This window comes from Emydura macquarii, unplaced genomic scaffold (assembly GCF_026122565.2).
Source record: "Emydura macquarii macquarii isolate MOO-44397 ecotype Brisbane River unplaced genomic scaffold, CSIRO-AGI_Emac_v2 contig_212, whole genome shotgun sequence".
In the NCBI taxonomy this organism is placed as follows: domain Eukaryota; kingdom Metazoa; phylum Chordata; order Testudines; family Chelidae; genus Emydura; species Emydura macquarii.
In genome coordinates this window covers 1,824,582-1,837,310 of record NW_027130349.1, presented here as the reverse complement: position 1 = coordinate 1,837,310, position 12,729 = coordinate 1,824,582, and positions in this window count along the sequence as shown.

Sequence of the window (12,729 nt, the reverse complement as noted above, 5' to 3'; positions counted from 1 at the left end):
AATGCACAGTGGGGCACACCAGACACCCTCACAGGAACGCCCAATGAGTCACTTGATTATACAATCAGGTTTTCAGGGACCCTGGTTAACTCCTGAAGATGGGTGGTGACACAATACCTGTTCAAATGCTAATTTGTATGGAGTGAGTTTCTATGGGGCCAGTAAGACAAAGGAGGGCAGGTACTGGTACTTATCAAAACAGTTGAAGTCTGTTCAGACTTCAATAAGGCTTAAGGCTCATAACAGAGACTTGCCTCTCCGGTGTGGTTCAGAGACCTCTTGTGGGGTTTTAACATCTTTATCCTAATTTCAGTTGAGGCATTTTGTTTATGGCTTAGCCTGTGGCTTCTATTTTAGAATCAGGCTACAACTTCAGGCCAGGCCTTCTATGACCAGTTTCAGACCAGGCATTCTATTAATCAATTTTATGATTAATTCTTTGATTCCACAACTAGATCTAGTTGGAAATTCTCTGATGCAATGCTTTTCCATCAGAGAATGCAGATTTGTTGAAATCAAAATGTTCCACAGAGATGGTGTGATTTAGACAAAGGTCTGGTAGAAAGCAGGCAGGGTTTCACTGGAAACCTGTCTTTTTTTCTGCCAGCTCACCTGCTTCTCTCCTTGGCGGCCCAGGATCCCAGCACTTCTGGGGTCCAGGATTCTGGGACAGTCAGACAGGCGGACTGCCCCAGAATTGTGGACCCCTGGGTTTTCCTTTCATGGAGAATTTCTGATTTTTTTTTCTAAATCGGAGAGAATCCAGATTTCAAAATATCAAAATCCCCCACAAATGGAATTACCTTTCTCTGCACTAGTGTAGTATGTACAAAGCATAAAAATAACATGGAGACTCTCTTCATAAAGATCGATTCAATGCAGAGGGATTAACAATAATAAAATGCCTTTTAAAAGGCTTAGGTAGACCCAACAACATATGCTATTATTCAGCAAGCTTAAGTGCTCTAAGTCCATGAGTGAAAAAGAACTCCATGACTGAGGGTCCTCCAGAGAGATTACTCTGTCCCCAGCCAAAGAAATCTAGGGATTGTCATCTGGAGCACCCCAGCTGATCTCAGTTGACTGTTTGCAGCACCAATAAGAAAGGCATCTCTAAGACGGAGAGCTTTATAAACCAAAACTACCATCATCAACTGCAGCTACAAACGAATTTGAAGACAGCAAAGAGCTGGCTAAATATGTTCCACATGTGAAAAACTTCTCAGCAAGTTGGGATCTGTACTTTACATTAACTGAGGTTTCTGAATAGTCCTCAAGGGTAACCCCATATAGAATGTATTACAGTAATCCAAACTGGAAGTGACAGACGCACACATCTCTCATTAGCACAGCTGCCTGTCATTTTAGATTGAAATTTACTACTTCTTCTAAGAAATAGAGTGGTATTTCATATATCACTCTGAATTATTTACATCAGCATTATTTTTATTGTAAATACTCAATCTTGAATTTGAGATTTAGAAAATGCTAGCTGTGGCTAACCTCAAATCACTTCAAATCCCTGCAGTGCCATCACTCTTTTGTGCCTTCTCTCATACCTTTGTCCCATATCTCTAGACTTTGTGAGATCACAAATTATAAGTGATCAAGTGGTTTGAATAGAGAACTAGGGGGCCAGGAGCTAATCCCAGATCTAGTAGTGACTCCTTCTGTTATATTGAACAAGTCACAACTTCTTCACCTCCATTTTTTCATCTGAAAATTGGTAATTCTAATAACAGCAACAACTTACTGAGGTACCACACACAAAGATGTTTTGAAGTTTAATCAATTGTTTGCAAATCACTTTGAAGATGTGTTAAACATTATTATTTATACTAATTTAAATAATGTAAGAAAGCATGTAGTCAGAAACTATTAGACAAACCTGTACTTTATGTTTGAAAGCTAATCATTAAATTAGTTTTTGCTAAAAAATGTTCTTTAGCACTGATATTTTAAACCTGAACTGTTTCCAGTTTTTTGTGTTTAATGAAGCATTTTCTCAAAAGATTGTTAAGCAATATCATATAAAGCAAAATGTATGTAGTAAAGAAACTGTGATACATTAAAGTTTTGTTAATGGCTGTGTTTTTATCTCTGAAAAGACAGTTGGAAAGGTAATTATAATATGCAAATTATTTCCATTGGGCTGCATATTAAAAATTATATACTGATGTAATATATCTAACATTGCAACCTGTGCTTAGTTTTTATCCAGGTAGATAGCTGGATTCGACAAGACTGTTTTCTAACAGATACTTCAGTCTGTGGTTTGTATTGCCTTGATTAATTCCTTTATACTATTGCTTTTGTTTTCCTCTTTCATTTTTATGCAGCTTTCTTCTCTCAAACCTGTTTTTTTCCCCAAAAGTTTCTTGGATCATATACAAGAGATGCTCTCTCCAGCAAAGTATCCCTCTTTCTCTTAGTTTGTTCTTTAAGCCTCTGTGTTTGATAAAATGGCTGTAACAACATCTAGACTCTCTCTAATTAATGTAAAAATCCCAAAGCAAAACACAAAGCAAAAATTAAAATATTTACAGTACATTTTAATTATAGTCTTTGTGTTCTTTTTTTCTGACTATTTTTCAATTCTCCTTTTTATAAAAGATTAGGAAATAAGGATACAAGGCACTGCGAAAGGACACCTGGCCCAATAAGCCCATTCCCTTTAAATTTATCTCACCCCCATTTTTCTACTTAGTCTGTGTTTATACTGACAGCTGTTTGCTTTGACGGCCTTAGTTGGCAACCACTCTGAGTGACATTCTTCTCTTCTGAACTCCTTGTGCACTATACTTTTCTGAATTTAAATTGTGGACTCTAATGTTTGAATTCTTTGCCATTATGAATTTTGTTTAACCTTTGTTAGTGTAGTACCCTTATAACTATGAATACTTTTTCAGGTCATCTCAGAATCTTCTCTTCTATTTGAGAATAAACTTTGGATTTTGTTATCCTATTTCTCATAATATTCTGAAAGTAAAGATTCATCTTGGTTGCCCCATGGTGTAAGAGAACAATCTCTTCCTAACTAAAACTCAACTAGTATTATAAAAGAGACCTAATTAATTATATTTATTTAATGAAGAAACAACAATCCCCTTATTTGTACATAAGTGTTTCTGGTGACACCAAAAATTAAAAATGGGTAAACTAGTTCAGAACATAAAATTCAGCCAGAACCTTTGGCCTTTCTTGAATCATTCTCAGACTTTTAAGGTATGGAACAAGCTCAGATCAAGATTCTTTAATCTTCTTCCTCTATCTCTCTCAACAACCAATATTGCTACAAAGCCGTCCCTCCTTGCCTGCTGCACTCCAAGAAACCTATCTTTCCTTCCCATCTACAACGACCCTCTCCAGCTGATCTACAAATAATTCCTCCTACAAACAACATATTTTTGCTATCTTCTAATGAGACTCAGAACATTTTTTCAATTTCTTGTCTGAACTCTAGCCGCTTCTGTATTCAATTATTTTGTACACTTGGGGATGCTCAATGTACTCTAAAGCACACAGTCCCAGATGTTACAAGAGCACTTTAAATCTATATATACACATAAATAATGAGTTAATAGATAAAGAAGAAAACAAACAGCAGAGACAGCAAGCCAAATATCACTGTGACAAATGGAATAAAGAGCTCTCTGAATTGCAGACAGGACAGCAAGAGTTTAGCTATTGTCAACCCTTAGGAAATGGTGAAGACGACGCCAAAATGTCTAGCACCACAGAAATCTCCTAAGGACAAACAGCACGAGAAGTATCAGACTTTGAATAACACTACATGAAATGGAAGAGCAGTAAAGTTTCATAATAATTTCAAAGACTATATAGTTAATTGAAATTACTCAATTTCTATTATAGGAAGAGAGATTTGAAAAAACTCTGTGTCTGAATATGTATAGTTAGTTAATAGAGAAGGTTCCAGTAAAGAGTGCTCAGAAATACTTGGCATAGTTTCTGAGTTTTGTAGGACCAGTACAACTAACTTCTTGTTGTGTAGTTCTTCATATCAACTCTTAACACTACAGTATGTAAAATTTGGATACAGTGGCTGCTAGATCCCCCAAAAAGGGGATATCAGAACTCTAAATTCAGAAATGCATTCTTCAACGAAAAGGATAATAGGGAACCTGCACAAAGGGTCACAGCATGGAGACTGGGAAACAAGGAGATGGAGGGCCAGGTACTCGCCTCTTCTATGGCATTGCCTAGAACACAGGAGTCAATAGGCCTATTAGCAGAACAAACATGATAGCAGTCAGTCCAGGGATTTCTGGAAAGTTTCAAGGAGGAAAAAGTGAACCAGATAGCTGCTGAAAGATGGACAGGAAGCCTCAGAACTATCTGAATCCTTGCATGCTCATTTTGTTTTCCGAACCTGGAAGATTATTAGGAATTGTAAAACAATTTATGCTTATCCATTTGTAATGGTTTCTCTCCTAGGTTTTTCTGGCTAAAAGAGATGATCATCTCCCTCTCCCTGCTCCTTATATCCTAGCTGGTTTAACTGGCCCCACCTGGCAGCATGACGTCTGCAGTCATTAGACTGAACCTAAGTGCAGGGTTTTATCACCTGAGCTAGAGCAAAAGTTCTGCAGAGGAGCCCTCCATTTCTGTAAAGGGTCTTAGAGTGTGCTAGTCTTTTATAGTATCAAATGAAAGAAAATTGGAGAAAATAAAATTGTCATAGCCAGTTACAGTGACCTTCTATTCAATGCAAATATATCTGAATGGCCAAGGCTGAAATAGCCTCATCAATTTGACTTTTAGAGCTCGTTTTCTCCTCCAATTATCTTTTTAATTTGCTTCTGTTTTATTGTTCTGGATCAGTTTTTAAAGCCTCCTGCTTATTACTTATATACTAACATTTGCATTGTTACTTGACCCAGTGGCCTCTGTGGCATTTTGACTGATATTAGCCAGAAAGGAATGCAAATGTACTGCAATCCCTTTAACCATTTGTTCTAAAAAAAATCACACTATTTTTTGCAATTAGTTTCCTGACCACAATATGAGATTTCAATCAAAATTCCTTTAGGGCATTTAACATTCCCATTAAGTCAAGCTTTCTTAAATTTGTAACTCTTAAACTACTTCTTTTAGTGGTTATCCTCATAGCTCCTGGGGAAAAAAATTCAAAGAAGCAAAACGCCTGGATATTCCCGTTGCATCACCAATATCAGGGCCTCTAGGATTCAACTGCACTTGAGAGGTCAATGTCTACAGCAAAGTTACGAGAATTCAGTGGAGTGAAGAGTGTGTGGAGTGTGTGCCTTTCAGAGAGTGTAGTATGATTTCCAGGATAGAAGGCCAGCTCTGATGGCCTATCCACAGAGTGCTGGAGCCATAATCCCTCCCTATGGGGAGGCTACTCTGACTAGTGCTGTTTCTGGTGCTAGACTTACATTGTCCTTGTGAGTCCGCAGAGCAAGTACTGCAGTTGTGCTCCGCCCCTGCACAGGGACCTAAAGATGGGGAAAGGTCCTCGAACTTCTTTCCTACAGCTGCATCTTTGCAATGCTAGGTCCAGTCTGTCTTAATGTTTAAAAATAACTACAGGAAAATCTTGGAAGTGCCTGCCTGGTGGAGGAGCAACTGGGGTAATTTTTAAAATGTGGAAGATCCTGGGTCAGATTCTGAAGTTGTCCTCTTCTGCAGCACAAACTGAGCTTAAAATGGCTGGATCTTTGTATTAGAATATTCCCCCTTTGTAGGGGGAATCTCCACTGGGTGCAAAGCAAATGGTGGCTCTGATGCTGTTGCCCCCTATGCTAGAACACTACTGCCCAGCATAAGAAGAGGGAGGGTGTGTGTCAGGAGTGGGGCAGAAATGAAGGAGAGGTGGAGTGACCAATTTCCTACTGGTGTATGCTACTTACACTAGCAGCATAAATTAAAGCCACTGCTGCTTCCGATTACAACAGGTACAGGTGGCTGAGAATCAGGGAACAATGACCGGGTGCAATGGAAAATCAAGTGCCTTATCTCCTTTCCCCACATTTCAATCTATCCTTTCTTAATATCCTCATCCTTCTTCCTCCTTCCCTTCCTCTCTCTCCCAACTCATCTTTGTTTGAAAATACTTGTTAGCACACATTACCCAGTGTGAATGAGCATCTGCAAGAGACACTTAAATAGAAACGAGGGGAAGAAAAGAAAGGAGAAAATGCCAAACCCAGCAGTAGTTTTTAATGCCTTTCTGAGATGGAATCTCAATACAGCAGCCATTGTCACAGCTGGTGAAGCATGGCAAATTGAGTCTTTGGCCCATAATGAAGACAGATATTCACACATTTCTTGTCTTCCTGCCACCCAGGATTGACATAGGGGAGAAAAGGTGATGCTCACCCAATCAGCACTGCTTGTCTCTGTTCCCAGCAAAAACTATTTACCAGGCCCACTCTTTCCACTCTCTCTGTGATTGCTGGGAGCAGGGGAGGGATGTTCTATTCTCACCGGCTTGGCTACTGGAAGGCTCTGCCTCTTTTTTTTTTTTTTCCTCCATCCTGGTCACTAACTCTGAGCAAGATAACCTCTCTCTTTCTGTCTGAACTCCCCCATGCTTCTAGCATTCTACTTACTTCCTTGATTCCGGGCAGAATGGGCACAGCGCCAATCATCACTGCACTTACACAGCAGCCCCCAAAAAGGAGCGTGAGTAGCACTTTTGAAATGCCTGGCAGGGGCTCCATCAATGCAATAAAACGCTAGGATGCTTTATCAGCCCACTTTGAGCTCAGTCCTAACCGCTCTTTCAAAACCTAAATAAAGAAGGAGGTATAAAACTGTGGCTGCTTGTCCTTCTTCTGCACCCAAGGTGATTTCAATAGGAGGAATTGATTGCATTCCTTCCACTGGTGGTTCATTCTCTTGGCTTGTTATTCCAGAAAATAATTTATTTTGTATGTTTATTTATTTATTTATTTATTTTTTAAACCTCAAAAAGGAATTGGCTCTTGATATTTTTGATGGTAGTTAAATGGCAGGCAGATGTAGGACCCCAACCATTGCTTTACATTTCTTTCTTTTTCTTTTTTTTTTTTTTTTTTTTTTAAATCTAACCCTACTGAGTCATGCAGTTAAGCTTGAGGCCCCAGATGCTGCCGCTGCTGTAAATGCCTCTGTAAAATGCAAGTCCGAGGGAGATGCTACAGCTGTACAACTGCTTCTCATTGTTTCAGGGGCATTGCTGTCCCCAGGACCAGGGACTTTTTGATTGCTTCCTGCTGTTTTGTGAGCTGAGCAGTTGATGGGCTAGACCAAACTGAAAGAAAAGCTGTAATTTGGAGCTTTGTCCATTTTGTGGGTCTTTTTCCCCTCTCTCTTGAATTTATCTCCCCCTTTAAGGAGTTTTGATTATCTTCTCCGCCCCTTCTCCCTATTATTTCAATTCTAAATGATCATGCACACTTAGAAAAAAAGAAGTACCTTCTTTTTTACAGTAGCAGCTGTTCCCTCCCCATCCATTTTTCTCCAAACAAGGAGAAATATGTTTGTAATTCTGAAAAGAAAAAGAACCCAATCAATACAACACTTAACCCAAACTTGTAATTCTTCCCCCCTCCCTCCCCCAAAAAACAAAAACAAAAACAAAAAACCTTTCACACATCTCAGTGCTAGAGTTAGATAAAACTGGTATTAGGAAACCCACAACCATCTGCTCACAAGCTGCTTCATGTAGGCAGACCACTGCACGTTCCTAGAACACCTCTGATTTCAGTGAGGCTATGCATAGATAAAAGGGTCTACCCATGCAGATCAGGTTGCACAATAAGGGCCATCACATACCTATTGATTTATCCAGTCCCTGTTGTTTAGCCTGTGAATGAATTAGAGTGAACCATTTTGAAGTTTTCTGTTGGTATCAGTTATACAAATACCGCTAAAAGTAGTTGCAAATATTGTTGTCAACAACCCCATGCCCATCCCAATTGCAACACCTTTTATTACTTGCAACACCTTTTATTCACTTGTTTAAAAGTATCAAGGTTAGTAAATACTTATTTGCAAGTATGTGCAAAAAAAAGTGTCACTAATTCTAGTGAACATGAATGTGCTGGCATCAGCAGTGCCATTTCACCATCATTTTGAAAAGCTGCTTTTTATATGACTGATAGATTTGAACACTTACACATGTTCACAATAAATCTGATAACAGAAAAGAGGACTCATTCTGTTTATAAAGCTATTTATAAATCATCTATTCAGGGAACAGAATACGACATAATTTAGATGACAAATCATATAGCATGAATAATGAATAGTCTCAGTGATAGGCTAGTGAACAAACCATAAGCTAAAATTAATTGACGCAAACTATTTATTGAACAACAGCAAATAGAAACACAGTTGTAAATTCACAACCTGTACCCAGATAATTTGCACACAGAATTAAGCTAAATTATTGGATAAATTATATTATTATTATTAATTATTTATTTATTTGTATTGAAGTAATGCCAAGTTCAAACCCAGCCTCCTCTGTGGGCTTTAACTTGAGCTATTAATCTGAGCTAGAAGCTGAGTTGCTGTGTTTTCACTGCTATTTTAATCCATGTTAACTAACACAGGTTTGCTGATCTGAGTTAAGAATTTAAAAGAGATTTTTTATCCCATCAAAGACCCTAGGGATAGCCAGGGGCAGGTAGCCCCTCCCACTGCTCAGACTGCTGTGGCCACCCTTCTGTTTTTAGCACACTAGTGCTCATTGAACTAGGATGGGCATATCTACTCTAACTGGAAATTACACTTTCCAGCTCCAGTGTAAATATTTTCTAGTTGCATAATGAAACTTAGGGTTCTTGTCATTTCAGAATGAAACTAGACGAAATTTGAGTTTTGCTTTGAGTTTTTTAGTTTATTTGACTTACCCAACCCATTTCTCCAACATGGCCAGATCTCAGGAATGACGGATGAAATGCAAAGAAAGCCTTGTTCCTGAGAATGCTGTACTCCTGCTTCTAGACCTGGCCCAAAGCAGGACGTTCAAACTAGAACTGCACAAATGGCTTTTGGTTCAGAGGTCACACAAAGATTTTCTCAAAGGGAAAGCTTGCAACTAACTCAGAAAGTGCAAACCCACTCACACTGAAACCAAAGCAACTTGCAAGAAGTCTGTGACAGAAAGCTACCAAGCCCTGTACATTTCTTCTTTGCACTTCCTACAAGACTGGATGCTACCACAAGGAAATGTTATGAAGGAGACTTGTTATCTTGCTTCTGGCCTATCAGAAAGTTGGAAATCTCCTAAGAAAACCTGTACCCAGGAGGTTTACAGGCCAAAAGATCTTGGGCAACCTCAGAAAATCTTTTGCTAAGAAGGTGGATCTGTTGTACTTCGCCAAACTGAGCTTACCCACCATCAAACATTGTGAGAGTCACCCATAATTTTTTTACGTTTCCAAACCATAAAAAATGGACAGGGGATAAAAAGCAAAGAAGTTTGATTATTGGATTTCACTGATCAGCTGACGGTTTTCCTGTGATTATTTTGTGACTGTGTCTTCAGAGATCATTGTCCATTAGCTCTTGCTTTCTCATTTTCCGGACTCTCCCGCATGGTGAGCTTGGATAAGATTCAACCTGTGAAAACACATCACAGCAAATGGAGTTTATCCTTTAACATTCAGGTCCAACCTCAGTTTGTTACAGATAAAGAGTATTTTCTTACTAAGCACAAAGTTCTCCTTCTGGCCAAAAATTAAATAAATAAATTCTTCTTGGCAAAGTGAAACTGGCTCAGAGTTGGGGTTTTTTTTTTATTTTTTTTTTTTTTTTTTACTTTTTTCCAACTCATGAAAAGTCAAATCCTGAGAACTAAATTTGATCTTACTCTAAACCATCCATATACCAGTTAACAAACAGTAGTGTCAGCCTTGTTCATATCCCCTAGAGGGATCATTTGGCCTCTTCTAGATTTGGGTTTTGGATCCAATTTATTTACATATCAGAAAGATCTATCTCAGGCTATGACAATAGGATTTTATTTTCTGAAATACCAGTAGACTAATAAAATAAAAACAATGAAAAAAGGAAACAATGGCTTTTAAAATACAGTTTTTCTTGGACCACTGTCAAAACCTGCCAGTTTAATAGTATAGATAGAGTAACTAGAATATGTAGGTGTGTGGTGGAGTGATTGCTTCTCTTTTGGGGGAACCCTGGAAGTCCTCTTTATAATATCTTTACTTGACTCTGTTATATACATAGGTAGAAATGTCAAGTCTTTAGTTCAGAATTCTTCTTTCAGGAAATTTAATCTGATGATGATGGTTTGGGAATGTGACAAAAATGATACACATTAGAGTTTGAGGATGTCCTGCACATTTTTTATTCCCTCTGACTCTCAAACTGATATCAGTCTGTTTTGCCATGGCTCTAAACCGACTTAATGAATGGAGAACAATTTTCTCTTCCACCCCACAGCTAATAAACTTAATGGCAAAAGTCGAGAAAAGTTGTAGGCCTCAGCTCCAGCACCAAATAAATCTAACTCTGGCAATTAACTTTAAATCTTTCTTTTCTTCTGATTGTAGGTGATAAACTCTAATGGTTTAGAGTTGATGATGGTTCAGGTTGGTGAATTCCATCTCTCTCAACAATCCCTGGTATTGTCGTCTTTAAATGAGTTCTTTATTTATTCTTCCTTTTTACTTAAATACTTCAAACAATAGATGTTTAATAACTTTCTTTCTGGATTTAACTGATCTTTAATTTCAATTTCATGTCTATAGTATTGTCTTTTTCCTTCTCCTGTACACCACAGAATTTCTTTGTTTCTCATATAAATTGTTTTAGTCTTAAAATACAACTGTGCTCTGAAATGTGAGTCTGTGAAGATGACTTCATGGGTTTAATATTTATTCTTTATCACTGATGTCCCTGTCAAATTTACTCAGTGCTGAAGTCTAAGGTTTTTTTTTTTTCTTTTCTTTTTGTATTTTGTCTGGGATTTTGAGTTGTGTTTCTACTTCTTCAATCATCAAATTATTAGAGCCTGCTCCCAAAGCACTCTGCATAGTGGTCATGGAAGATCAGGCTCTAATTAGAATTCTAGTGCATATTCTGCAGTTAGAATTTAGGGTAGGATTTTCAAATGATCCTCAAGAAATTGAATGCCTAAAGATTCATCCTTAGTCAAAAATGTTCTTGATGACACACAAAGCTAAATAGAATCCACCTGGCTCTTTTGGCTCTGAGAGTCTGTACTGGCACAAATTTGTTTTTTTCAGCTAATTCAGCAGATATGCCTAGGGCTGTTCAGAATAAACTTTGATGGAACATTCTTTTATTAAAAAATGCATATCCATTAAAATCTAAAAACTTTGTGAAATTGTGTTGATTTTGCCAAAATTTAATTTTCAAGAAAGAAGATTAAATTTTGGAGAAATCAACATGATTTTACAAAGTTTTTATATATATTTTTTTCAATTAGGAACAAAACATGAAAATTTCAAAATTTTCAAAGAACAAATTTGAAATTTTCAAAAAAATCATTTTCAAGAAAAAAATATATGATATTAAGCTACATAATATATATAATATAATGTAACATAACATTTTAAAATGTTTTAATCAAAATGAAGCATTTCAAGCTGAAAACATTTTTCAGAATTTTTTTGGAAAATTTCATATTTGCTCTTTTAGAATTTTGAAATTTTCATGTTTTGTTCCTAATAGAACAAAAATAAATGTTGAAATCTGAAAATCCTCTGTGAAGTAGAATTTCTACTCTCCACCCAGGACTTCACAGGTAGGATACTTGTTGAGTAAACAAACTGGTATTTCTATATGGTAACTTTTATCTCCATAATCATATTTTAACTTGAATGCCTTGCTTATGCTAGTTTTGGCAAGTCACATATTCAAATTGCCCATCCTTCCCTTTTGAGACAGCACTTCTGTGAAAATCTAAATACCAACTTTGGAAATAAAGCTCCTACTTTTAAACACCAGGAGCAAAATCTTGGACCCATTGCAGTCAATGGCAAAACTAATACTAAGTTCATTAGGTTCAGGATTTCACCCCTTCTGCTCTTCCTTTTGAATAAGAGTAAGAACCTGCATTACCTACCTAAGGATCTACAAGTCAAGTCCTTGTTGGACACGGCCACCTTGATATCAAGACGTTCTTACAGTGGATGGGCTTCTTTTAAAAACATGGGCAGAGTAATCACATTTTTTTCATTCAGTTTCCATCAGCCTTTTTCTGTTCCAGTTAGACACCCCTGGGCTCCATAGGAACAGGATTTCTTTCCTCTTCTGTTCCCCTTGTGTGCCCTCTTTCTGGATACACAACCATGTAAAGTTCACCAGTCACCATACATGGTTTGTTTGTTTGTTAGAAAGCCACACTCTTATAAGGATCCATCTAAAGATCTTCTCATCATGAGAACCTTAACCTACTCCCTTCTCACACATACACAAACCTTTTTCAGTGGTTACTGGTGGGGTCATCAGATTAGGATATCATTAGAGCTAGTAAAAAATGAATTTTGATTTTTTATATGACACAAAAGGTCTTTTTTTTTTTTTTGGTGAAAGTTGTATTGTGAAAAATGTTTCTGTTATCTGACCAGCTCTTGACTCTCATTTCAGTGCTTCTGTTTTATGTCCACCTGCAGGCACCGATATTTCCAGTCAATATTTAATGTATACACATTCCTCTCCCCAAATGCAGCAGGGACACTCATTGGTCAATGGGTCATCACTGCGACT